The sequence below is a fragment of the Plectropomus leopardus genome, chromosome 17 (genome assembly GCF_026936395.1).
Source record: "Plectropomus leopardus strain MGB_pleo_1.0 chromosome 17, ASM2693639v1, whole genome shotgun sequence".
Classification (NCBI taxonomy): domain Eukaryota; kingdom Metazoa; phylum Chordata; class Actinopteri; order Perciformes; family Serranidae; genus Plectropomus; species Plectropomus leopardus.
This window is the reverse complement of record NC_142192.1, coordinates 9,595,719-9,622,808: the sequence shown is the minus strand read 5'-3', so window position 1 is coordinate 9,622,808 and position 27,090 is coordinate 9,595,719. Positions and strand designations below refer to the sequence as shown.

The following is a 27,090-nucleotide window of genomic DNA, read 5'->3' as shown; positions in this document are numbered from 1 at the left end:
AGAGGTGACTGTCAAAACCTGGTTTGAGGAGAGAGAGAGAGAGAGCGAGAGAGAGACGAACATACGGTGCACAAAAGTTCTTCAGGGAAAAGTACTGACAAATAATGACGGCATTTTAGAGTGTTTTGACAGTATCTCGACTTTGGAAACAACAGTCTGACAAAACAATCTCAACCCAAAGGTCCTCTTCAGACCCATCACGCCGTCGGCTGTGCAAACTCCATCTGCTGATGAAGACAGCGCAATGTCGCTCAAAGCTCAAGAACTACATAGTAAGTGGACCTTGAGATTGTTATATCATATAACCCAAACTAGTATTTCCCATTAGTTACTAGTTACTAAAATTGCGAGATATAGTACTAGGGCAGACTGTAACAAACTGCTGTAAAAATACCACCAAATTCTAACAGAAATGTATAGATTTTTAAAATACAGTTAAACAATGTATATCTTGATACTTTTTGGAACCAATTCTATTGTTAAATACTGTAATATATTTAACCGTAATATAATGTTGAAGTAATTTATGGTATTGACACTGTAAAATAAAAACTACATGTCATTCAGCAAAAATCTAGACTGTGACAAAATTAAAATTAAAATACAGTAAAACACTGTAAATCTGATGCTTTTTTGGAACCAATATTAACCTGTAAACCTCAATTCTACTGTAAATACTGTCATGAATTTATCAGTAATTTGGTGTTAATGTAATTTATGGTATTGACACTGTAACAGTAGGCATCTACAGCTGCCGGCAGTTTACTGTCATTTTACAAGAACATGTGTTACTGTATGTTTTTTTGACAGTATCAAACCAGATAGTACCGATATAAGTCTGATGTTGTATGAAAGCATGAGCATGCATGTCCAAATACTGTGGACGAGGTCAAGACTAAGATCAGGGAGTCTCGAGACCAAGTCACCCACTGCAGGACACACTTAGAGTAATGTAGAAAATGCAATAGCCACTTCTTACATTGATCTGAAAGATCCACATTCCCATAAAAACACCCACAGAAAACAAATGAATATTCATCTACGTTCACTTATTATATTGATATACTGTATATACGTATGTATGTGAAAGTGCACCATGAAATCAGATTAAATCATCACGGTGGCTTTGTGGTTAGCACTGTTGCCTCACAGCAACAGGGTCCCTGGTTCGAAATCTGGTGGGAACGGGATTCGGTCTGTGGGCAGGGGCCCTTCTGTGCGGAGTTTGCATGTTCTCCCCGTGTCTGCGTGGGTTCTCTCCGGGGTCTCTGGCTTCCTCCCACAGTCCAAAGACATGCAGCTCAGGTTGATTGGTGGCTCTAAATTGTCCTTAGGTGTGACTGTGAGCGTGTATGGTTGTCTGTCTATGTGTGTCGGCCCTGCGATAGTCTGGCGACCTGTCCAGGGTGTACCCCGCCTTCCGCCCGATGACTGCTGGGATTGGCTCCAGTCCCCCCACGACCCTTATGAGGACAAGCGGTTACAGAAAATGACTGACTGACTGACTGAGTTTGAGAGTTTGCCAGGGGGTGGGGTTCAGCAGGACGTTCAGTGTAATAGGGAAGTTCACCTCGTTAATGAGAAAACAAGCCAAGTTGGACCTAATGCGTGCTAGCTACATTAACTAAGGGATAAAAAATGTGCAGCTCTTTTAGCCGACACTAGTTTTTTTTTTTTTTAAAAAGCCAGCGACTGTATCGTATGAAGTTGCTTTCAGCTGTAAATTCACCACTTTAAAGAGGAAGATAACATTACCTCTGAGCCTGACCGGGCAAAGCCTCACTTCCTGCAGGCAGCTGGCACTGTCTTACTCAGATTCACCATGGGTCTGGCTCCACAGCTGCCTGTAACGGAGAACAGAGCATCATGAATCCAGCACTCACTCTGCAGCTAAAACATGGGACCAAAATATTTCTAGAAGTGCGATGACAGAAAAAAAAGGAATCTCAGTTGACTGAGAGGTCTATGACTGATCTTTCAAAGGTGATCTCCGCTCTTTAGACAAAGACTGAACTCAAGTACTACAACACTTACTGCATCTGAAAACTGTGGCAGACAGCAGTTTTCAAAGATATTTCTTTCTACAAACTGATGCTTATTGCCTGAATAATTTAAGAGATGCCATTATCACATACAAATTCTAGATAACACTTTATTAGAAGCGTCTGTATTTTCCTAATAATTTCCCAATAATTTCTTCAGACATTTCCTGGAACGAATGATGTAATTTGGTACTAAATAGGCCAATGGGGAAAACAGAGACAGTGCTCAATTAGTACACTTCCAATTAATTAATCCAAATTAATTGCTAATGGAACCTAGAGAGTCTTAGCAGTCAGTGCACAGCAGGTCAGCTAAACACACAAATGTGATAGAAAGGATAAAATTTTCAATTATGAATGAATAAGAAAATGTTTACTGTGCGTTGTTCTCTCACGTTAACTATCAAGATAATGAATAATTACTGATTTACATAAAAGCATATGTTGATTTTGAGGACAAATTTATCTTACTTTGCTGTCTGTTAATGACATTATGGGAATTGTGACGTTCTGAGACACTGTGCACATTTGGATGCTTTGACTACTGATTATTTGTTTTAAGTGGCTCAAGGCTAATATCATCTACAGAAAGCATATTCCTGTATTATACATACAAAATTTTAACCCTTTGAAACCTGAGAAATTTGGCTTACTTTCTTTTAAAAATGAAAAGAAGGCAATGAGCTACTTGACAAGAAATTACACAAAAACTAGCAAGAAAATAATAAAAAGTTATAGAAAAATTACCTGAAATATCCCTCCAAAAAGGCAAAAAGTAAAAAAAAAATAATAATTACATTTTTTTCTGTAGCCTAATTTTAATCATTTACAACTATAAATACATAATTTCTTGATATTTGTTGTTTGATCATTTTTAACGCTGATTTTCGGGTCATTTTTTGGTCTTTTGCTGTTTGTTTTGAAATTGTCAGGATAGTTTTGAATTCTTGTAAAAGTTTTCTGAACGCAGCACAAAAAATCTGATATTGACACAGATTTCGAAGAGTTGATACTTTATAACACTCAGTTTACACATTTGAGACAGAGCTATTAAGCAGATCATTTACAGTCCACACAGGTTCAAAAATATAAACTATTATTCCACCACTATTACAGATGGCTTATTCCTGCCTCTAATGTATAGTGATGGGAGGCAGTTGAATTATGTTTGGTTTGACTTTCTTGTCAGCTGCAAGTACACAGCACATCCTGTTATGTTTGAGGTTAATAAAGCAGAGTGCATCATGTGGATGAAACACCACAACATTTCACTGAGGAGACATTAATTCAAATGCTATAATAATAATAAAGACAACAGAATATTCCAAATGTCAATGTTTTCGGAAAAACCTTCCAAAACAAATGGACATATCTTTCCCGCAGCAATGAAATATGGCAGCATATAATAACCCAGAGTGATGCTAAGCTACTTAATGTAAATTCTGCCCTGAAGAAGAAAACTGTGCTCTCTTCAGTTGACCGGTACAAGGACATACACGCATCACAACAATGAAGACAAAAAGAAGCAGGAATTAGCTGGAAAAACTGCACAGACTGAAACAGAAGTGGCTGAAAATTGATTTCAAGTTCTGTCAGTGACGGCGAAGAAAACAACTGCACGCACACAAAAACACAGCATCTCTCACAGACTGCCTCCAGAAAACAAAACTGCGCCATTAAAAACATAATAGGATTATCGTTTCTGTTTGTTTGTCACGGTGGATCAAGAAAATTACAGTTAAGAGAAGAGCTTAGAGCCACATTGTTATCGCCACTTCAGAAAACGAGGTGCAGACACAGACCATTTGCATATTCATTTTATGCTTTTGAAATGCACCTTTTTAATTAGTCTGTGTGTAACAATCACTTAATATCTGCAAACACCTTGACACAGAGCATTGACACAAACACATCCTCAGTCGCCGCCGCGCTAAACACGGGTTCATCAAGCGGCGGGGAAGTTACACAACACTGATGTGTGTCGGAGTGATGCATGTGTGGGAGGAAGAGAAGCACGATGAAGGCTAACAGTCACTCATAAGGTTGTGGGAGCTGTGTTTGTTTGTTTGTTTGTTTGTTTAGCTGTTAGTGTAAGGAACAAAAACAAGACAAAAGCTACAGATCAGGGAGCTGTTGCAGCAGACCTGATTCAGATCATCTCAGTGTTGTTGTCTTGTTTGTTGTTTATTTTCTATGGTGGCTTCAGAGGGTGACAGACTATTGGTTCTCGCCTGCCACAACACCGGACCATCCCTTCCCGTTTCCTTGTTTCTCTTGTCAGAATCATCCCGGAGCACAGTGCTACTGTGTGGGATGGGGGGTGCGTGGATCAAAAATGTGATCCAGGACTGTGTGGAGCTTCGGGCCGAGGCAGGCTTGTGGCGCCCAGGAAAAGATGTTTCTAATTAGATATGAAGTTGGCAGGAAGAATTCATTTTTCTTCCACCACCTTGATTTCAATTTTTCCACCAGCAGTTGGAAGAGGACAAAAAATATGACACGAGTGTGTATGTGTTTTGAAGCCTGCGATCTTATTTCTAATGTATTGTAATGTAATGTGAAGTTAATTATTTCTTTATCTTGAGGTAACAAAGCTCATTTTCAGATTTTATGTTGACTCTCAAGAGGTCAGTTTTCAAGATAATGTGAAAATTGCCGTGAAAAACCAACTTTTTTCGTAACTGGTCCATGATTCTGCTTGTGTTACACTGTGATTAAAGCACAACGTGATGCATTGATCAATAATGGGTACTTAGAGGTCAACTGATTTTTCTGTCTGGCTGATGCCACTTAGGTTTTTTTATTGTTTGATTTATGCTCAGTTCCACATTTATTAATTCATGACTGACAAGTTTTACTGTTCAATTACAGATTTATGTATTTATTTAGGCATTTATTACTTTAGTTTGTTATTTAGAGATCCAGATTTATTTGTTTATACATAGGGCTATTTATTGTTTTGTTTTAAATTTTAAGGGAGTGCTGATATTATTATGTCTCATAAAAACTTTATTTGTAATGAGAGGAAATCGCCTTTTCTTGTGGTCTTGAGATGACAATGCTCATTTTCTATAGAAAATGAAAAAAATAGTATGGATCTCGAGATAACATTGTTTTAGAAAGAATGCAAGCAAGGCCATTCTCGGCTTCCTTAAGTTTGAATGTATTAGTGGTGACAAATATTGTGATATTTGAAAATTAAACACTGATATCATATCAATAATACACATATGATAGTATAGCTGGTGTAAAGAAGCACCTATTAAAACATTCCCATTCTTTCACTTCTCACTATTTCTCCCTGCCCCAACACAATCTGGTTGCCTTTTCACTTAAACAAAGTTAAAGATAAAGCCAACAGATAGCATTATTATTATATCTTTCTTTCTCATACTTTCTATATACTGTATATCATGATAATATCGTTATTGTGAACTCACAACAGTGGTGTAGTGAAAATCTGATATTGTGCCAGCCTCAGAGTGCATTAGGCATAATCATGTCAAAAAATGTTCTCTTTGCAGGGGGTGGGTGTGGTGATAGCATATGTGGGCACTTTTAAATGGGCACTATTTTAATATGAATCTTTAACTACAATGTGCAGGCATTTAATTGTGGTTGGAATCTGACAAATGTACGTATGTCATCTTTATACTTTCTGTTTTTTAAACCGACCTTAGTTTATAATTTCTTTTGCTCTTGTCTATTTGCTTTGATTTTATCTTTTAGAGTTAGTCAATCCTTACTTTTTTTATTTCATTTTCTTTCTGTCTTCTTTCTGCTGTTATTCAGGGATCTTGACTAATAGCTATGTATTTTTCCTTGTATACCCTTGAATGTGATACATACAGTTACCACACTGAAACCTCAAATGCCCAATCTGCTCCTGTTCTTTCAGATCTGTCTGCAGAAACACACTTTGGCTTCTCACTTCAAACCACCACTGTACAGTGTAGTTTTAATGTTCTCCTGGAATAGTCTAATTGCAAACTCATCAGTGTTATTTGCTTTCATTTTCTCTCAGTTAATCTCTAGTGGGGAATTGCATGATCTCGATTTAATCTCCATTAACTGTTCCGCATTGTATTAGGTAAAGACTACATTTTAAAGTTAATAGAAAAGGTCCACATTAGATTCTGAACCAGGCTGAGGTTGTGCAAATGACAAAGCCAGAAGGGGAATAATATGACATTGGAAACAAAAGAATAAAGAGACAGAAAGGTGATAGCAGAAGTGTGCAAGAAGAGATGGAAAAATGGTACAACATTTAGGGTTATAGAAAATAAGACAACAACCATCTTATCCTAAATATTGTTTTTATATATTTGTGATTGAGGGCCATTTCAGTTTAATCTTTCACGTCACTTGGGGTCCAAATCATTTTTAAAAAAAAAGATGTAGTATGGTGTGAAAATTAAAGGATGGTTTACAGTTCTGCTATGTAGATATATTAATCTATTTGTTGATGGTTAGATAAAAAAGCCAGTGGGTCATACTGTCAGAAAATATTATTTACTGTATTGACATGTTTGTTACATTTTTGTAAGTTAAATTTGAATTATTTCTTGTATCAGTTCATCATAAAAGTTTAAGCTTAAGTTCAAGTTTGAAATGTCATTTCAACTGTAAAAAAATAAAAGCTAAGATGAAAGATTGATGTATTCTCTGGATCCAAAAATGTGATACTTTTAATGTTTTATTCATTCACTAAACCCCTTTACAACAATGTGACTTGTCTGTTAAAACGATTTAGTCCATTCAGTCCAGTAAAAATGATGTAGTACGGTGTGAAAAATGAAAGAAGCGAGAAAAATAAAGGATGGGTTGCAATTCTGTTATGTAGATTTAATATCTGTTGATGGTTGATGAAAAAAAAAAAGCCAATGAGTCGTGCCAAGAAAAGTAATAGCACTTACTGTATATTGTATTTGTGTTAATTTATTATTCAAAGGATTTTGTTGAAGAATTGGCAGCGTGACTGCTGGAGTTGCCTTACAAGAAATGCTACAGAAAAATAGAAAAAGAAGCCTGACAATCATGCTTCTGCTATCAGGTTTGATAAATTTTGTTTGACTTTTACACGTGATTATATAACAATAATAAACGACGGAATCTTGACCTGCTTTTTATTTTGTTACAAAGATTTAAAAAATAAAACAACAAAAATGTTAGTTACATTTTAATGATTTCTTGGATTGGTTATAATAACAGTTAAAGTTTAAACTCAAGTTTAATTGAATTGTCATTTCAACCACAAAAAAAGGTGAGCTGAGATGAAAGATTAAGGCATGCTCTGGATCCAAAAATAAGGTACTTTTAATGTTTTATTCATTGACTGAACCCCTTTACAATGATATTGCGTGTGTTAAAACGTTCAGTCTTGTTTCATTTCAGATTTTGGGTTGACAGCTGCCACTCAGGCTTCTCTGATGTCTCTCAGAGTAATTTTCCAGCTCTCGTGGCAGTTAGTGTTATAATGATCATCAGCAGTGACAGATGTGCAGCTAATGAACAGCAGAGACACTCAAACAAATATACAACATGTAGCGCTCCGGAGTCTCTCTTGATGTCATCATTGATTTCAATAAAGCACTGCGGTGTGATGATGGAGTTGTCACAAAGATAGTGAATCCTATAAAGCTCGATTAAAAGTGATTGAGACTTCCTGTTGTTACCAGTAATTAAACACATAACTTTTGCCTTTAACCTGCGTCGCTACAACACCTCTACGCCCTGTGGCGTTAACAAAAAAATAATATGGAAATGAGTAATATTTGGGGTTTTTTTTTATTTCAATATTAATTTAAATTTCAATAAAGAAATTCCTGCATTCTCCAATTTTAAAACCAAGTAGCCTTTAAGTGTTTTAACATTTGTTGACTAAAATGTGTGTCACACATCTACAGCCTGGCGCCTTTTCTTCTAAATTTTTTTACATAACCTCAATAACAGGGGCGATTCTTGAGTCTCCCTAGCTTGGCTAGCTATAGATTCCTAATGCAAAAGAGGAAAAGTCTCAGAGGAAAATACAGAATTTAGTAATGCGAGGACAGATTTTTTTGCTTTTACTGACAATTCTGCAAAATTAAAGTACCAAATATCATAAAAAGCCCAATGCAAAGTAGTCACCTTTTGGTCAAATAGTACATTAAAAAATGCACATTTAGACCTATTGGTAATTGCCATGGTAGACTTCATATGCTGTATTATGTTCCTTAGAAAAATAAAAAATAAAAAAATAAAAATATAAAATGTAAAATATGTTTCGATAATACCTTAAACCACAGGTGAAGATTTCAGAGGTGGGATGAAGAGGACATCTCCCCCACAATATTTCAAACATGCATTTGTCCCCCTTGATAAAAACATGACAGTAGCAGAGGAAATCCAAGACATTTGCGAATGAAAATGATGCTGAAAAGGCACAAAGTGGTGCATGAAAATTCATCAGAGTGCAGGAAATAAAGTGTTTGATACTCAAAATTCACTTGTGGACGACATCCATGCCCCCCGTTACATATGCATCCCCCTAATGCTGAAACAAAACTTACACTCTTGCCTTAAAAAATACAAATTTAAGAAAATGTTTTCAGCATGATATACAGGACTGGAAATGCAAATGTTAGTTACAGTCAGTCAATGAATTTAGAGTTGTAAGAAAAATAAGTAAACATGTCAGGGCCATACTGTAATAACTGTTTTTACATGAATATAACATATTTGAGAAGCATTGCAGTTTGAGTTTTCTGTATTTGGGTGAGTTTCTAATAATATTCAATTTAAACTGAGGAATAATCAGTTGAGCCTTGTTTTGGGTCCTTGCCTAAATTTGTAGACACATACACACACACACACACACGCACACACACACACAAAAGTATTTGTTGGCTTGAAACAGCAAATTGAGGTCATGTTATGCACAGCATGCTGGAAAATATTAGATAAAAGAAACTCAGATTAAAGCTTAAAAGCTTATCAAAAACAATATTACTCAAACAATTCAATTGATATTTCTCTAAAAATGTTGAAGCGAGTGAGACAATGTCCTCCCACCACTAAAAAATCCAAATAAATAATGCTTTAGAGATCCCCTTTCATTTCCACCATTCTCACAGATGGCAGCTTGGCTCCTCTGACTGGCAGTTAGACTCAGATGACGTGACAGATGTTATTTCATTTCTCTGTTTCTTGTTTTCCTCTGTTTGGACGGAGAATGATAATTGGATCTATTGGCTGGAATTGAGCACAACTCTCAGTTTTCCTCATGAGTCTGTTTTAGCTCTATTTTGCTCTCAAACTGCCGCAGCTTTCTGGTTACTCTTTGAATTTGGGGATTAAACACTGTGGCTAAAACAGGGCACAAGCACAAGGGAGTGTTTAATGTGACTCAATTGACTTCAGTGAGAAAGCTGCACCAAAGGGATTCATGGTGTGAGTTGATTGCTGGTCATAGTGGCGTATAAATCAAGCTCAGTGCTTAAATAATTTTCCACTAGTTTCAAAAATACTTTTCCTCCATCAGCTGTCAGGTTGCAAAGCCACTGCATGCTGCCTTTATGCTTTTTTTGAGTGGGGTTTCCCTGCAGCACTTGCAGGAGGTGCAGCCAATTCGCTGTGCAACCAAACCGGTTTTATTCTTAGGGCCGGTACGTAGCACTTTCTGACATGTTTGATGTGTTTGCATGTCTCGATGTGATGTGTGTGTACATAAATAATACAACTCTGGATATCTGTGTGTGTGTGTCTGTGTGTGTGTGTGTGTCTGTGTGTGTGTGTGTGTGTGTGTGTGTGTGTGTGTGTGTGTGTGTGTACAGTAAGGAGGGAGACATGCGGATGTTCTTTTTGCAGTGCTGTCTTGTTGCCGCATTTCTTGCTGACAGGTCTGATCAGAAAGTGATGACAGCCTATGATTGTCAAAACGCCTGTCGCTGAGTGGCAGCTCGGCTTTGGCGCTTCCTTATTTTCCACTTCCCTTCCCCCTGGTTTTGTCACATCTCTTTCCCAGCAGTGGGGTTGGCTTAACTCAGAGTGAAGGTAAGAGGAGACGCGTATAGGCAGAATGAGGAACTCAATCTCGGCGTGTTGTGTTCAGGCCATTGTAGATGTCACGCGTTAATACTCCCACGGCGGTAGAGAAGCGAGCCAGATAGTGACAGTGTGGGAGTTAAACCAGGAGTTGGGGAGCCGAGTTTGGTGAGTGTCTTGACAAACAAAGCAGAGCTTCTCCTTGCATTGTATGCTGGACAGGTATGACAAGAGCAATATGTGTAGTTTTCACTGGAAGGATGCTCAAACCAAAAGCTTCAAGTGGAGCATCAACACATACATTTCAAAATAAAATTCCACCTCTATTTAGAGGATTGAAGGGTTTTAAAATGGTTCCATGCACTTTAATTTAATAATGAGTGTTAATGCGGCTAACAGGTGATCTTAAGAGAAAAAAAATGTTGCAAATTGCAAGTTTAGTATTTAGTTTTCTGAATTAATTCATTTCCTTTCCTCCAGCATAGTTTTTGAACTAAGTCTGGATTTAATGTGCACATTTGTCAACGAGCGTCTTGGCAAAGGTCAACAGACAGAAATTCATCAACTTTTGAGAAGATAAATTTGTAATTTCAGGGTGCAGGTCTGTTAAACAAAGTTGTCTGAGAGCTTCAAGTGAAGCTTTTATAGTCAATCTGACAAAGATGACTGCAATACCTCTTTATAGGACTTTCCTTCTTGTTCATCAAATGACAGAAAGCTGAAATTTTGGGGGATAAATGGGGTTGGGCAGGGGTCAGGATTTCAGAAAGTGAGTGAACTTAATTGACCCAAGTTCTAACAAACCTCTGGTATGTTACAATAGCCAGGTTTTATCAAAATGTAGCACAAATTTTAGCCAAATTTAAAGAAACCAGCAAGAGAAAATGCTGATTAATGTGAATTTCCATTCACTACTGCTATGAGAATATACAATATTTTCCTCAAAAACAACGTATATACTCAAAAAAGTAATCCATCTTATTTGTCACTTCTGACCCATCAGGGGCATGTGGCAGTGTGTTGTCCCCTGGAGACTCTGCGCCCTGCTTGTACTTTATTACTTTATTATCTATTATTATTACTTTATTTTCTTCTTATTTTGTTTTGTTGCAGATGATTGTGGGATTGTAGCCCCCGCCAATAACAGTGCATATGTGAGGTTGGCACCTTATTAAAATGTAGTGATTGGGGAAGTAGCAGCACACATCCAAAAGGAAGCCACAATAATCAAGGCACATTGCCAAAAGAACATAAATTGTCTATGGTGAGACAAAATGCCAAGCAGACAAAAATTGTTTCAAATCAACAGTGAGTTTGGGATTGGCTTTTATCTTCACTTTCACTTACAAGCAAGGAGAGGATGACGATGGACGCCAAGTTGGCCCGTCTTATGTTGGACTTGTTGGTGCCAGCGGTTAGCTTCCTTAGCTTGCTTAAGTATTGGCTTAACCAATACAAGAAATGTAATGTTTTTACAGCAGAAGCTTGTAGTGTTCATACAAGCACTGTTGGGCAGAAGGGCCAAGTGAATGATCCCATCAAAACACGGAAGAAGAAGAGAACTGCTAGTTTCAAGTCTTCTTCAATAAAATATAAAGCTGATTTTGTACATTATGGTTCCATTTAGTGTAAAATGGACGACGAAGCAGAGTATGCGTTAGGGAGTGGTTACCTTGTGATTGACAAGTCGCTTCCACAGCATTGTCCTCAGGTTCTCAGTCAGATCCACACCTCACTCCAAATACGGTCACTTCTGGCTGCAATGCTGACGGCCAAAGTGCTGAGCTCAAGGCTTCGGAATGGTAGTTCACAAATCAATGGGTGACATGTCAATGGCTACGTCCACTTCTTTTATACAGTCTATGGAGACACAAATTCAATGAGTGATTACAGATCAGAATGTCATACTATGAACATGAACAGTCAGACAAAAGGTGCTGTAAAAATGAATTAGCACAGTAAAAAAGAAACTGGATTCACAAAAGTATCGACTAATTGTCACATTGTCTCTCGTGTGAGAGAGAGAAAAAAATCACAGATTAGCACGAATTTCCCATAGAGAGAACAAAACAGAAATGAATTAATTTATATACACACTCAGTTGTCAGTTCTTATTGTGTAATAAAGCAGAGTTACTCACAAGATAAACATCTCAAATTCAGTCTCTTAGCAGAGATGCAATGGCCACAGATTAGATCTTGCCAGATGCATGTATGTAAACAGCTGTTTGGGTGTATTTAGCTCATCAAACCAACTCATCATATTAATGCAGTAGCAAAAAGTCCACACTTGTCACCATGCTGCCGCCGCTCCTCCACCACCCTCCTGTCATTTCCCTGCCACTCTATTCCGACTGATTGTTGGGATAACTGTTAATTAAAGAGATGTCAAACTTGTGCTAATGATAGCGACTTAATTTGGAGCTAATAAAACAGCGATATGTGCAGCGCCTTTAAGAGAGAAAAAGAGGGGAGCCTGGTGTGACTTTGCAGGAAGTCGGTTGTGCTGTGAATCCAGGACACAACTTACCCTCAGTGGAGATGTTAGGCAAGGCAAAAGTGACAGGCCAACATCCATCCGCCTCCTCAACTTGTCTATTTATATGTATATTCATATTCATGAGCTATTGGACCATGTGCTGTTGGCAATGCATTTAGCGTTATTGGAAAAACTGAATCTCAGTCCTTCCCCCTGGCAACTGACAGAGAAAGATTGCAGTGCCCAAGTGACAAAGGACTGGCAGGGGCTGGTACTAAATCATTGTACTGACGTGGGCAATGAAAGCAGAATCTCATCTCTGGACTTGTAAAAATGACTCTACCCTTCACTTTAGGCATTAAGTGGATTGTTGGTTCTTCTATTAACACATCTCTTAAAGCTGTGCAAGTTATTGAGCGTCTGTTTAAAGTTGGATGAAAGAGGAACACAGATGACGTGATAATATACGGCTCCTTTGCTTCACGACTCTTTCAAACTTTTACCTCTCTGTCTGTGCAGATGAGAACGTTTTGGCCTGAGAGCGGAGTGCACATGCATCAGATGGGATGGCAGTTAACCTTTAAGTCAGCCAATAATTTTGCAAACATGGCAAAATTTAAAAGACTTTGTAATTATCAGTGTCTACTGCAAGAAAGGCAGCCTCACTCCTGTGACACTGAGCGCCTATTTATTTTCTTTTACAGATGCACTCATTGTTAGATGACATTTTAGTGTTGTTTTTCGAATAAAAAAAACAGAGCAGTAGAAAAATAACAAAATATACAAGTTACCTTCAAACTGTACATTAAAACAGAATGGAGCATTGAGCAGTGACAGTTGTATACTGCAAAAGAAAAGAAAAATAAATTCTTTGTTTTTGAATTAGTCATCGACTATATTAATATAATGAATATAGCCACCATGTCTTTACACATTGGTTTGTGGACTCCCGTTTTGGAGTTTCAAGTGTTTTATGTTTGCAATCTTGCCATTTTGGAGCCGTAGGAGACCATATTTAGACCAGAGGGTAGAGCTAACCCTTATGCTAGCTGCTAGCTTGGTTAGCATGGTGCATTATAGGCTATGGTTAACTCTGATAATGCTAATGCTAATTTGTCAGAGGAAAAACAGGTTTAAAACCATTAAACAAAATATTTTTACCAGAAAAAGTTATCATACGACTGCAGAACAAAACCTTTTTGGCTGACGAAAACATTACACTTATTTTTTAAGAATAACTAATCCCCCAAACCACTTTTTTCAGTTAAAAAGCAATACATATATGCATTTAGTAGTGTGGTTGATTGATTCAGGCCCAACCCTCCAAATGTGAGTACAAAGTATAAAAATTCTACATATTGATAAATAAATATGCATAGTGACTGCCCTCTAAAGGTTAAAACCTGGCTAGTGCAATTGATTTTTTCTCCTCGTACCAGGAGCTTGCTTTTATCACCAGCCCCTATCAGCGCCTTCTCACCAACTGAATACTTTGTGTGTGTGCAGGGGGGCAGGGAGGTGCTGTGGATCGAGAATAAGCATGACTGGGTGTGTTGTAGCTCCCAGGCTTCACATTTTTGAGACTTTTTTTCCATACTAAAGGGAAGAGGCATTCAAACCAAAAGTGGGGGGTTTAGTTATTCTTTCATGAACTGAAAACACCATGAAATAGCGGCGGCTACAGCTACCTCTATACTCTGTGAATCTGAGGTGACTCCATGGTTACATTACCAAACCAATCTTGTCACCGTTGTAGTAGTTATCAACGAATGGTACCCACTTGTCACTCAAAGTGGCCACGCCATTAAAGGTCTAGTGTAGGATTTAACAGCATCTAGCAGTGGTTACAGATTGAAACCTATTGAAACTACAGTGACCGATGCAAAAATGTAAAAGATCATTGTAATGTCACAAAAACCCAAGTCTTCACTGGACCTTTACATATGCATAACTTTGGACCTTAATGAAATGTAAATCGATGCATTACGTAAATACACCCCCCGTACAATCGTCATGAACGGACAAGTTAGGTATGGGGACTAAAAATGTTTTTTGTACCACACTGTAAACATGTTTATTTCTCCTGTAAAGTAGGCCATTTTAACATAGAGGTTGACTTTGTTTGGAGTTTTAGAGTTTTGAAATAAATTGGAGTACTTTGTGCTGCAAAGAGCCACTATTTTTCTGATCATAGTAAATTGATATTTGATCACAGGAAACGATACAGGGAATAATTTAGTGAAAATTCAATTCTGATAGGGGTACATATTAACACCACAGCCATATCTATATAAAAGGGTAACAATTTTCTACTCAAGAGATACTGTGTGTACCAAAGGTAACACATTGCAATCTGTAAAAAAAAAAAAAAAGTACCACACACTAAGACACAATAACACCAGATAAACACGACACTGTGCACTTTTCTCTGGTGTGAGCAGGCAGGCGTCATGTAGTCTGTGACACTAATGTTGCTGCACTGCAGCACTTGATCATCAGTGACACGTGTCCTACTGTGCCTCTAACTTGAACACAGTCCAATTCAGAGTGAGTCATCAAAATGCCAGGGGGCACAGGTGAGAAAAAAAGCTTTTGTCTTGAAAAAAAATTGCCACTTTTCCACCACAAACGCCTCTCACTGCAACATCACAAAACAGACCTCGGTCTAATATCAAGTAAAAAGAAAATTGTTTTCCATAAAACAATATATTTGTGACAAAGAGGATGAACTATTTCAAGTTCTGTTGAAATAATACCTTGTAATTTTGACTAAGAGGATTCTTTTGTTTTAACTAATTCAAGAATATAATTTATTTGAATTATGTCACCCAGCTTTTAATTTGTTTAAAAATTACAACTTTGCAGCACATAATCATGACTTAAACAGATTTCTCCCCTTCTCTTATTGATTCTCAGCTTTTCTCTCTCTCCATGTCTGTTCCTCCCCCCTCTCATTCTCTCCCCCCAGGCCCCTGCACTTCCTTCCTCAGTTCTTCCTTCAAGCCTCTGACAGTAGCGCTGCACATAAAGACACTGCTACCTTTGCATAATGCGGATGCACCTTCTGTAGGTCGAATGAAGCTCCTTCGACATGTGTCAGAAGCTTGCGGTGTAGGCTTGGACTAATGATGGCACAACGGCCAGCCCACTGCCCCTCAGCATATGCCCACTCTCACATATGTGTGTGAGTGCAAGAGTGTGTGTGTGTGTGTGTGTGTGCGCAGGGGGTGGCAGGGTTCGTCATGCTGATTAAAAGCAACCCCCTCCCCTCACAAAGCCCCTCAGAAAAAGACAGCAGGGAACATGAACCACTGTCAGGTTGGCCCAGATGAGGACACAGGATCCGTGTCACCTGAATTTACCGGCCTAATATGACAGCCAAGTTGTGATCCCTTGTCTGGGACGTGTCACGTTTGCAGAGTTTGGGCTTATTCTCATGCAAATGATGTCAGGTTTGGATAGAATGTGAATGAGACTCGTCACACTGTCCAAGGGTCTAAACCCAGCCACATGACAGTGGTTTCTCGCACAGCTCAAGATGAAATAAATACGACATTTGACATTCAAACCTGGCAACCAATACCAGGAATAGTTCAAAATAATGAGGAATTTGCGGGAGGAACCACAGCACCGTGAGTGTAACCTATTTACCGTTTCTTAGGTCCTAAATAGCACGCATCCAAACTCCCATAGGAACATGTAGGGTCCATCTTTTACCAAATACACACTGCTGCCCCTGAGGAAACATTTATTTTCAATTTTTATTCACCCTGCTGATTTAAAAATTGTTAATAACATGAGGAATTTTTATAGCTTCAGCTCATCCTAAAAAGTACAGTGTATTTAATGGCAAGAAGATAGAATCAAACCAATTCATGGTCATGGAGAAGACAGAAAAATTTAAATCAGAAAGTAAATGTGTCCCTGAGACCCATGCCCCCAGGAGAACTGCTCTCCCTTGCACCAATTTTTTTCTCAGTGGCCACTCATGGTACTGCAGTGATAAAACAATTAAACTGTTAATAACCAAGATCAATTTTGAATCTTTCTATTCTGAATTTTTTGAGCCATGATGGTGTAACATTTGCAAAACATTTCCGGAGCCAAGATCTTGTGGGCACGTCCATATGTAGTCCATATGTTTGTGGTCAAGTCATTCGAGCTACAGTTAAACAGTTGCTGTGAAGAGGTAGAACCAAGCCTCCAGCAACAGCATTGGACACAGTGGCCAAACATGGAATTACAACCTCCCGGCTTGTCACATCATGCCAATTATGCCAGTGGGCCTAACAATACATTTTCCGATAGACCTGCTCGATAGACCTGTTCGATAGACATCTGCGAGTCAGTGGAAACATTCCTTAGAGCGTAACAATCCCTGCGAAAAGACTCATTTCACTATCAGAATTCCATCCATTTGTCTGACATCATTTTGAAAGTCTAAAAGAGCCCTATGATTGTATAATTGTATCTCAAATTAAGTCAGTGAAGGGCTAAACTGGAAAACAACTGCTCGGTTGGGGCACTTGGTCTGTTAGCCCCACAATGCAAAAGATTTGGGTAATTTTTTACTCAGTAAGTCAAACTTTTCTGGCTCAATGCGCCACTGAGCAGCTTTCAAAGGAGTGAAAGGGGCCTGCATTGGTTGAATGCAATCTCAGAAACCATTGGCTGTTGTCTAACACTATTAGCTTTACATTAACTTTTCTTTATTTATTTGCATTCATATGCAAATATCTGTTTATAGAAGTAAGTCAAAAGGACCCGGCACACAGAAGAGGAAATTTTGCCCCTGAGGCTTTATCACCACCAGACCAATGTGATCCAAAATGGGATGGAAAGTAACTAAGTATGTTTACTATGATTTTATGCCAAATAATATTACTACTCAACTACATTTAAAGGGAAATACTATAGATTTTACTCCACTACATCTATTTTACAACTAAAGGTACTACTTACTTTATAAATTAAAATTTTAAATGATGATCAATCTATAAAATTTGGTGCATCTAGCTACCCATCAGTACATACAGTAAGTAGTTAACACTTTTAAACCTGAGCAAATTGTTTTGATTTTTTTCATAAACATTGGGAGAGGGCAGTAAGCAGCTTAACAACAAAGGGCCCCAAAATAAATAATGAAATTAGCAAAAAGTTAGAGGAAAATTACCTGAAAATAAGAAAAAAAAAAAAGAGAAAGGAAAATGACCCAAAAAATATTGAATTATAATATATTATAATAATTATTTTTTTTATTATTTGATACATTTCTATATATATTTCAAATAATAATTCTAATAATTCTTCCCCCTTTTTAAAAAGTAATTCTCAGGTAATTCTTCTCGTCACCTTTAACTTTTTTTTTGCAATTTGTGGGAAATTTCTTACCAAGTTAGTCATTGTCTTCACGCAGCACAAGAAAATGGATGACAAACAAGGTTTTATAGGGTTAAAATAAGCTCGTCTATGTTACAACATGAAAGTACTTCTGATACATCATTCCTAAATAATGGTCCAGTGGTATGTCTATGCAAATTAGAAAACTGACAGCGGCCATCCTGCACAATGAGTGCTTTTATTTTGATAGTTTGGGAACATTTTGTGCCAAACACTCTGTACTTTCACTTTCAGTGGAGTATTGTTATAGTGCTACTTTTACTTGAGTAAATGATTGAATACTTCTTCCAAACCTGCTTTTTTTCTAGCGTGCATTTTTATATTATGCAAACTTTTTGCAGCAGGTCCACTCCATTGATTGCATAAATTAAATAACACAATAGTGAAATTATGATATCCACACACACACACACACACACACACACACACACAAAATCACACTTAATGTCTCATAAATGACTCAATATGTCAGATACTTTGACACAACACTGACGGCGTCTCACAACACACCTGTGGGCTTTACAGCAATGGAAAAAGGCTTTGATAGATCCTAAAAGACACTCCATCCATTCAGCACGCTGGCAGCCGTCATTATTCTCGAAAGAATCGACTTTGTCACTTCTCCATTCTTCAAGAGCCTCTCCCTCGGCCTGATGAATTATGTCGTCTGTATCTTCCAAAACAAGGCTCATTCCTGACAGGTACACAACACTTTACAAGATGGTTCTGACTGCCTGCAGATCTCAGCAGGGACAAACATGTCAACAAGCGATCGGATTGAACTCTCTGTCCATGATGAGATGTCTCGGGTGATTTTAAACCTTCAGTTTCTCTTCAAATCCTGCATTGAGGCTTAGTGTTTTTACAAAAGTTTATGGCACTATATTGTTTTGCTGTCAGAACGGATGCAGAAGAAAGAAATGAGTCTGCCACATCAGGAATATTTATTTGTTATGTGAGAAATAAGTGAGTTCACTTCTGATTGATGCCTTAAATTTTAGACATCTTCAAGGTAGAGTCATCATTTGGGATGAAGTGATATGTAATCATGAAAGAATGAACGGTCATCAACACCTGGATGCTCTCAAACATTTAGCTTGACATTTTGGAGGACAGCAACCAGCAAGAGTAAGAATACTGATGATAAAATAATCTAAATGGTACGAAGATAAATGCTTTTTAGTGAACTTTGGCTAAAGATTTCTATTTCGTCATGTTTGATCTATGTTTGAAAAACAAAAACAGTGCAGACACTTGATGATTAATCAATAAGTTGAATCACAAAACATGACTATTTTGTCAACCCTCTGAAACACAGAGGGACGTGACTTTTCTTGTGCTGCTTTCAGACGCCTTTCACAAATATTTAAACCTTTGAACCCTGAACAAATTAGTGCGATTTCTTTAAAAAACACACAAAAAAGACAATGACAGACTTGACAAGAAATGTTCCACAAATTGCAAGAAATTAATAGCTTTACAAAATTATTCTTAAAAAGGCTAGGGTAAGACTAAATGTATAATTATCATCGTAACATTTAAAACTATTTCACATAAGTAATTTTTATGCACTTTTTCCAAGTTATTTCTTTTTTCTAAACTGTCTTTGTCTTTTTTAAAAAAGATTAATTTGCACGTAATTTTCTCATATGTTTACTAATTTACATTTAGAAAGAACTTACTGTATCACACATTTACTGACAGGGATGCAGAGTTTACTAGGGATGCACGATTTTGAATTTTTTGCGAATATCTGACATGCAGAGATATAACAAATCATTTGGCTGATAAGCAATACTGATATCAATACTGACATATCCACTTTTTTGCCCTCCTAATTTTAGTGATCATCAAGTCTCCTCTGTTGTGGAATGAACATCATGTGGTGCATACTCTTGTTGTAATAGACCATCAGCAGATGGATACCTAAAATACAAAACTGATGATATGCTGATATTATCGTGCATCCCTATTTATAACAACATCATTATCAAATATTTGCGTTGGTGGCTGGTGGTTCTTACTTTGTGCAGTCAGTCCCAGAAGACCTCAACAGGGAACACATTGTACTTCTGCAGCTGGCCGAGGTAAGATGCAGCTCCTGGGTAAATTATGAAGAAAAAATAGGGGAAAAAAAGCTCATCTTACTAATGAATAAATGACATATAAATCATTAGAAAATGATTTGTAAACCATTATCAAAACAAACCCAATAACCACAATAAATGCTGGCAATGTCCCTTTCTGCAAACCACAGATGTGGCATTTGTTAGTTGTACGTTTCATTTTTAGGGACAGTTCAAGTTTCAGTTTGTTGTTATGATAACGGCCTGGTTAACATTAGTTTTAGGCAAAAAATAACTTGGTAAGGATTAGAAAACATCATGTTTGGACTTACAATATCCAGTATGGTTGCTACAAACACAGATGGAAATGTTGTCACATGCTGTTGAAAAATCCCAGCTTTTTTGTTTCAAATAGCACTTTGCTGCTACTTAGCAGCCATTTCATCTAGTTGTTACACCATCCACCTCTTCCAAAATGCAGCTTATATCTGACCTTCATCGTACGTATAAAAACACAGGAATGTAACATATCCGTCATTTACAGAATGGTACAATGCCAATATTTAATTGTGGCAACTGGGCTAATTATCCCTGTGAAACATGGAGCAACATCACTTTTCTTGTGCTGCTTTCATATGCCTTTCACAAGTATTTAACCCTTGAACCCTAACCAAATTGGTGCAATTTCTTTAAAGACATGGGGGGAAAAGTAATAATCAACTAGAGAAAGAAATCAAGAGATTCAACAGATTCATCAACAGATTGCAAAAAAAATCAGTAGATTTAGATAATTCTTTTTAAAAAGCCAGAGAAAAATGTCTTGTCTTTTTTTTTCCACATTTTGTAGTTTTTCATTTTACTAATTACTTGCTAATATTTATATTTATAAACCATAAGTTACAACTCACGTAAGCCAATCCTATCCATATTAGTGTTTCAGTGTTTTTTAGTCATTTAAGTCCCTGTAAACAGTATCATCTCAGTGTCCAGCTATCACTGTCCAGGTAAGTGAAGCTCTGAGTAAATAAATATGTTAATACGCTCATATGGTAGGGGTATAGGGTAAGATCTTCACTGCATAGGTATGTTTGAAATTCTATACATTACATGATAAAGTCTAAATCAAAATAAATATTCTTTGAGAATGGAGTAATTCATTTCTGTTTCTACAGCACCTACTTTTAAAAATCACACCTCCAGTCTTGTTTATAACCCACGAGCCAGAAAAACAGAAATGTGGTTCCTTTTTCTCGTCTCTGAAATATCTAAGAGCATTTTGCTCAGCAGCATGTTCTACACAGTACTGTGAGGGCGGATTTTTCTAGATATTCTTCCCTCTAGAGAGCACACATGTTTTGAGAGCGAGGTCTTGTCTTACAGAGCTGTGATCAACAGAAGGTTGTCCAGAAAGCAGTGAGGGGGGACAGGAGAGCACGAGGTTAATTCACCAAATCCTCGCTGTCGGCATGAGTACACATGATATGCATGTCACAAGGATTCAAACACTGCCCCCGCCGTCGTGTGCATCTTGCTGACACGTAATACTTCATGGATGTACAGATGTTCCCGCTCAGCAGCAGAACAGCTTACTGCGACTCAAGGCTTTCCATTCTGATTATTATAAATGGATAACAGGCTGCATCACGACGCTCCTTGTCATAAACACCCTTTTGTTTAACATCAGATTTGTGTTGCTGTCTCATGAGCCTCTGCTCACCTAGTAATGGTGATGACATAGAGCCAATTTATTTTGTGTTTGCTTTAAAGCAAACGAGAGTCACAAGAGAACAAACAAAACATCGACTGCCTGACAAAGTCATGCATGAAGCTTTTGCGTCTGTCGTGACAAGACAAAGACGGCTTGTTTTAGAGACCATATATGAAACATAACAAATGTTTTGACTGAATGATCCTTGATGTAGTTAATCTAAAGAATAAGCAACAAATTAGATCCTGTATGTAATGCTGCTGTAGGTGCATATATTCAGAATTTGAATTCACAAGTATTTTAGTTACATTTTTAACTGGCTATAAAGGCAAAAACAGGGTCAATGAGGGTCAAGGTTGTACCTAAAGACTCTTTTTGATACATTAGACCAGCACACATGGGTACTTTGCAAAAAACATCAAGGCTGCAGCACTTTGGGGACTAGATTATTGACGATCCTTTGGATGTCTGCAATTTGAAGTGTGTTTGGATTATAATTTTGACAAATCTGTATGCATTTACAAACTGTTCAGCAAACCTTTGTTTAGATATGTCTGATAACTGTTTTGTGACCTTGCATTCCAAACACTTTAATAAATTCAATTTGATTGCTGCCATGCCCTTTTAGTCTGTCCCCGTTAAAGTGGATGAAATGACCCAACACAGTGGCTAGTTATTACAAATATCCAGAAGGGCGGGATATCTCTAATATCTGGAAGCAGGTTCTCTTCCATGTAGTCCATCATGCTGTTTCTACAGTAGCCCATAACAGACAACCCAAACACTGGATCCAGATAGGGCCCTTACCCTTCTTGCATCGACTGCCGTAGTTCTTTTATACAGTTGACAACTGGGAGAAGTTTAATTTGGTTGCAATCTGCAACTTCAATGCTAGATGGCACTAAATCCTACAAGCTGGACATTTAACTGTCCCGGACACTCGGTTAGTAAAGTGAAACATGTTTTTTCCCTGTGAAATATGTTTAGGTCTTTAAAATTCCAATATTCAAATATATGTGGCTATTGACAGTCTCCACTGCAAAATTCTTTCCTGACAGGACGGGTTGGGAATCAGTACTCAGTACCTTTGAGGTATCGACCAAAATAACTCAGAACCAAGTAGTTTTGAAACTTCTCTAGTCAAACGATACCTGTATTGTTTTTCTACCCAGATATAGAGAAAATGCTTTGCTCGCAGTCTGTCACTGCAAGGGCTCTTCCATTTAACATGACGTGATTGGCCCACTGCTGTCGCAGCTCCAACCCATACAGTGGGTGGTGCGGTGAAGTCGTGCACAGTGTTCAAGACAGAGTTGGCAGGCCAATATGCTGACATGCCACCAAAACATTTGAAGTAGTATAGTACACACCCCTCCTTTCACATGATGGGTAACCTATGAAGTTTGAGGTACTCTGCATTAAGTTTACTTGTATCTTCATTTTTTAAACTATATTCAACTGGACTCACAGCACATTTTTTGGATCACGCTCTTTTCTGACTATATAAAGTTTTTCTTAACTTCAGCGTTTCTTTATAGGGACAAATTGTTTCATATCCTGTTTACTATGTTTTTCTGTTAATCTGTCTTCCTTGTTGTTGCACACATTGGTTAATTTACTGTACATTATGCTCCTGCACGCTGCCATCTATGATATGTGACTTCTATTGTACGTGAGTCTTCTCTGTATTTCTCACTGCTGCTTCTTACGTTTCCCCGCCACACAGATCACGCTGCAAGGCACTGGAACTCTATTGTTTCTTGGGAGAAAATGCCTCAGGCTACTGTTCAAGAGCTGCGTGGGGTGGGAGCATGTCGACTTAAATACCTTCAGTGGAGACATGCCATGGCCTCTTTTATCAGGTGTCTCACTAACTGAACTAGAAAGCTTAGCTCTATGTTAAACCATAAAGTCAAATCCTGTTTTTTTATGACAATGTTTTATTCACTTTTTTCCCCCCTAAAAGGGATTATGTCTCTATTTGAAATTGCTCATACACATTTACTGATTTAGGGCTCATCATGACGTCTGAATTGAAAAACCTCACTTTCATTTAATGCTAAATGAAAACGTGTCATACTAACAAATTGCAATGTAGCAAAAGAAATTTGCAAGAGATGTTCAAAACTGTGCGCATAAGCTACCAGGCTGCATTCAAAAACGTGTGTTTTCACTCAGCAGGGGTACTAGGCCTGTTTGCTACAGAGTATCTTTGACCATTAACATAACAGCCAGTTAAGTTAGAGGTTTTGCTCTGCCCACAAATGAAAATAGAAACATTTTGCTCATTCATTAATGGCGCAAGCAATGCCTGCTACAAAACTTTTGCAAAGTTAGCTTTTTTTTCGTAGCACCTGCTGGCACATTATTGTAACTGGACCAAATAAACATAAAGACAGAATACTGCTGCCAAAGGGGTTGTTCTAAAGGAGTAGGTTGACAATTTTCAAAATATTATTATGAGTTTTCTTTCAGAGTTAGCTGAAAAGCTCGATACCACTCTTATGTCTCTAAGGTGAATAAAAAGCTACAGCCAACTGCCGGTTAGCTTAGCTTAGCTTAGCAAAAAGACTGGAGACAGGAGAAAACAGCTAGCCTAGCTCTGTCCAAATGTAACAAAATCCACTTACAAGTACCCCTTGAGGGCCAGGTTCCAAACCATCATAAAAAAAAAAAAAAAACAAGTGGCAAAGGAGAACTGCTCCGTTGCTTAAGTCGCCTGAGTCTCGGCCAAAAAGTTGCACTTGAACACACCACAAAAAACTATAGCCAACAGCTAACTAGCATCTTTGCTCTGCGCCTGCATGACAGGAAATAACTCTTCACAGCAGCAGGTGCAGCAGTCTGCATTCTTCATTACAAAAGGGGAAAGCGGAAGACCGTCTTTATGCTAGATAGCCAGTTAGTACATAAGCCACACCACCCCATGTTAAAAGAACAAAGGATATTTCCTGTGGTAGCAAAAATAACACACACAGCTACAAACCGTTTCTGCTAAAATCTCACTCCCTCTTTACTGACTTAAACCTTTTGTTTTTGCTGTCCTCACTTCCATTTTTCTTCTTGTGCACTGAGCTAAACTGGCAATCGCAGCTATTTCACTCACCAACAAGTTCTGCCAGCTCCAACGCTTCATCATGCTGAATGTCCCTGAGATAATTATGAAGCCACAGCTAGCTGCCTGTTAGCTTAGCTTAGCAAAAAGACCCAAACGGGGGGAAACAGCTAGCCTAGCTCTGTCCGGAGTAAGAAAATCCACTTACCAGCATCTCTACAGCTTCATTAACACACCAAATCTTGTTTAATCTGTACAAAAGCAGAGGTGTCATGACAACGAATTGCAGTAATACAATGTGTTATGTGCAGACCTACTCCTGGCCAGCCTGGCAACCTCACAGGAAGCCCCTGGGTCTTGACAAAAAAGATAGCCTAGCTCATAACCTCCTGTAAAACTGAAACCTTTAACCTCAAGTTAAAAGTTTGTCTCGTACAGATACAAGCGATGCACATTTTAATTAAAAATGTAACATGATCTAATTATCCAATGTACATATACTGTGAAGTTGTTGGGCTTGTACATTTCTGGAAATGTAACTGGGAGATACTTTTATAAGATTTGTCAAAAATATATAGTCCTGAAATAAATGGATTTCTGTCAAATTATGGAGATGAGTTTAGTTTGGTAATGTTAATTCTATCTGTTAGTCGAGGATGCGGATCAGTCTTTGGAGCTCTGAGCTAGCCTCCTCACCTCCCTCTGTCCTCAGCTTTGATTCAGTGGCACAGCAGTGGACTCCCATGCAGGCTGCTTTCCCTGTTCAGCCTCCTGCTACCCCCTTAAAGGAGTAATGAAGGATGCCATTCTGCATGGAGCTGCTATCATCCTCACCAAGGGTCTCAAGCTCTGTCTGGCACCTGAGGAGACAGAGCTAGTGTCAGAGTCGGAGATCACAACCCTGCAGGGGTACGGAGGATCTCTGAAACCTGTTGCAGGGGACACTGTTTGAAACTGTTCTTATTGAAGTTGCTCAGATTAAGAGGAGCTGTGGCTCACAGTGGGAAAGCTGCTGCTCCCTCAGTAGGATCTGGAAATGGTCCAAAGAGCTGCAGCAAGCACCCTTTGAGGACAAAAATTTAGGGGATTTGATGTGGCTGTCGCTGTTGTTTGTCCCAGTAAAGCCAGCCAAGAAGGTGGCTCTGTTGGTGCATCACAATGAATCCCGCCTGACAAAGTGGGAGGGGGTGAATGCTGGAGTTTAACCTATAGCGTTCTTCCCCAAAAAGTGCCTAGAGTTGTTCAAACTTGAACCCTTTTGAGCCCCATAACCCCCTGGAAGAGTTCATATATACTCACATCCATAGAAAAAAGTCAGAACAGCTGTTTGTCTGCATAAAGCTGGAGGATCGCAGCTGTCAGAGCGCTGTCTAACTCCGGGCTGTCAAATCGGATTGAATTTATGATCCTGAGAGAACAGTACATGGGCAATCTGGAAAAAGGACCCAATCTACCTGTATTATGGTGACCACTTAAATGGACTGTTCACCCCAAACCAAAAATAAATATTTTCCTCTTACTTGTAAGTTCTTATTTATCAGTCCAGATTATTTTGATGTGAGTTGCCAAGTGTTTGAGATATCAGATGTAACCCTAACCCTCTGGAATATAATGGGATTAGGGTCAGTTTGTTGACTGCTAGGTGGGGTTAAGCCCCTGTTCATACAGTATATGAAATACAAGTAGATGATGATATTGATTCAGAGCAAAAAGCAAGGGCGCAGGTTTCCTTTAAACACTGGAAGTGGGGTGTGGGGTTTGAAAAGGAGGGTTTGAGGATCCTCCACCAGACAATTTTGAGCGTGAAACAGTTCCATGCATTCTGGTGAATTTTAATGCACCAATTTGTGTAACTCATCTTTTCTGCATAGATTTAGGGAATAAATCTCTTTAATACTGTCAAAAATTCTCTGCCATTTTAATACATTTATTTCAGACTGCGGACAAATGCACATGCTCTAAATATTGATTAAGTGGTGTCCCCTGCATCGCCCCTGAAATCTACACCTATGGCATGAAGTAACAATTCACAATTTTGAACTTAATAAACATTTTTTTCTTCTAAGCTTCACAGAATCTACTTTGTAAATGTCATAAAGTGTCTTTAAAATCTATACATGCTGCATAGAAATACAGTCTGTTCAAAGTCTTCTAAATCTAGAAAAACATTCATAAAACCTCAAAATAAACATTTTAAAGAGATAACAGACGAAACATTTTTGGCAAGAGTTAACAGTACAATTGCATCCAGTTGCATACAGTTGCATCTGTCTGAATTTCACACTCCAAAATCACTCAAACAACACCACAGCTTGA

At 38.1% G+C, this 27,090-nt stretch overlaps 1 long non-coding RNA gene across 1 annotated transcript; it reads right to left on the bottom strand.

Moving 5' to 3' along the window:
* Window positions 1-1,057: 1,057 nt before the first annotated feature.
* On the bottom strand, window positions 1,058-20,157 carry LOC148186603 (uncharacterized). The gene is made up of 4 exons (XR_015779477.1): window positions 19,970-20,157; window positions 11,740-11,927; window positions 1,756-1,844; window positions 1,058-1,463 (listed from the first exon to the last, which is right to left on the bottom strand). It is a non-coding gene; the product is annotated as an uncharacterized LOC148186603 (long non-coding RNA).
* Between the last annotated feature and the right edge of the window lie 6,933 nt (window positions 20,158-27,090).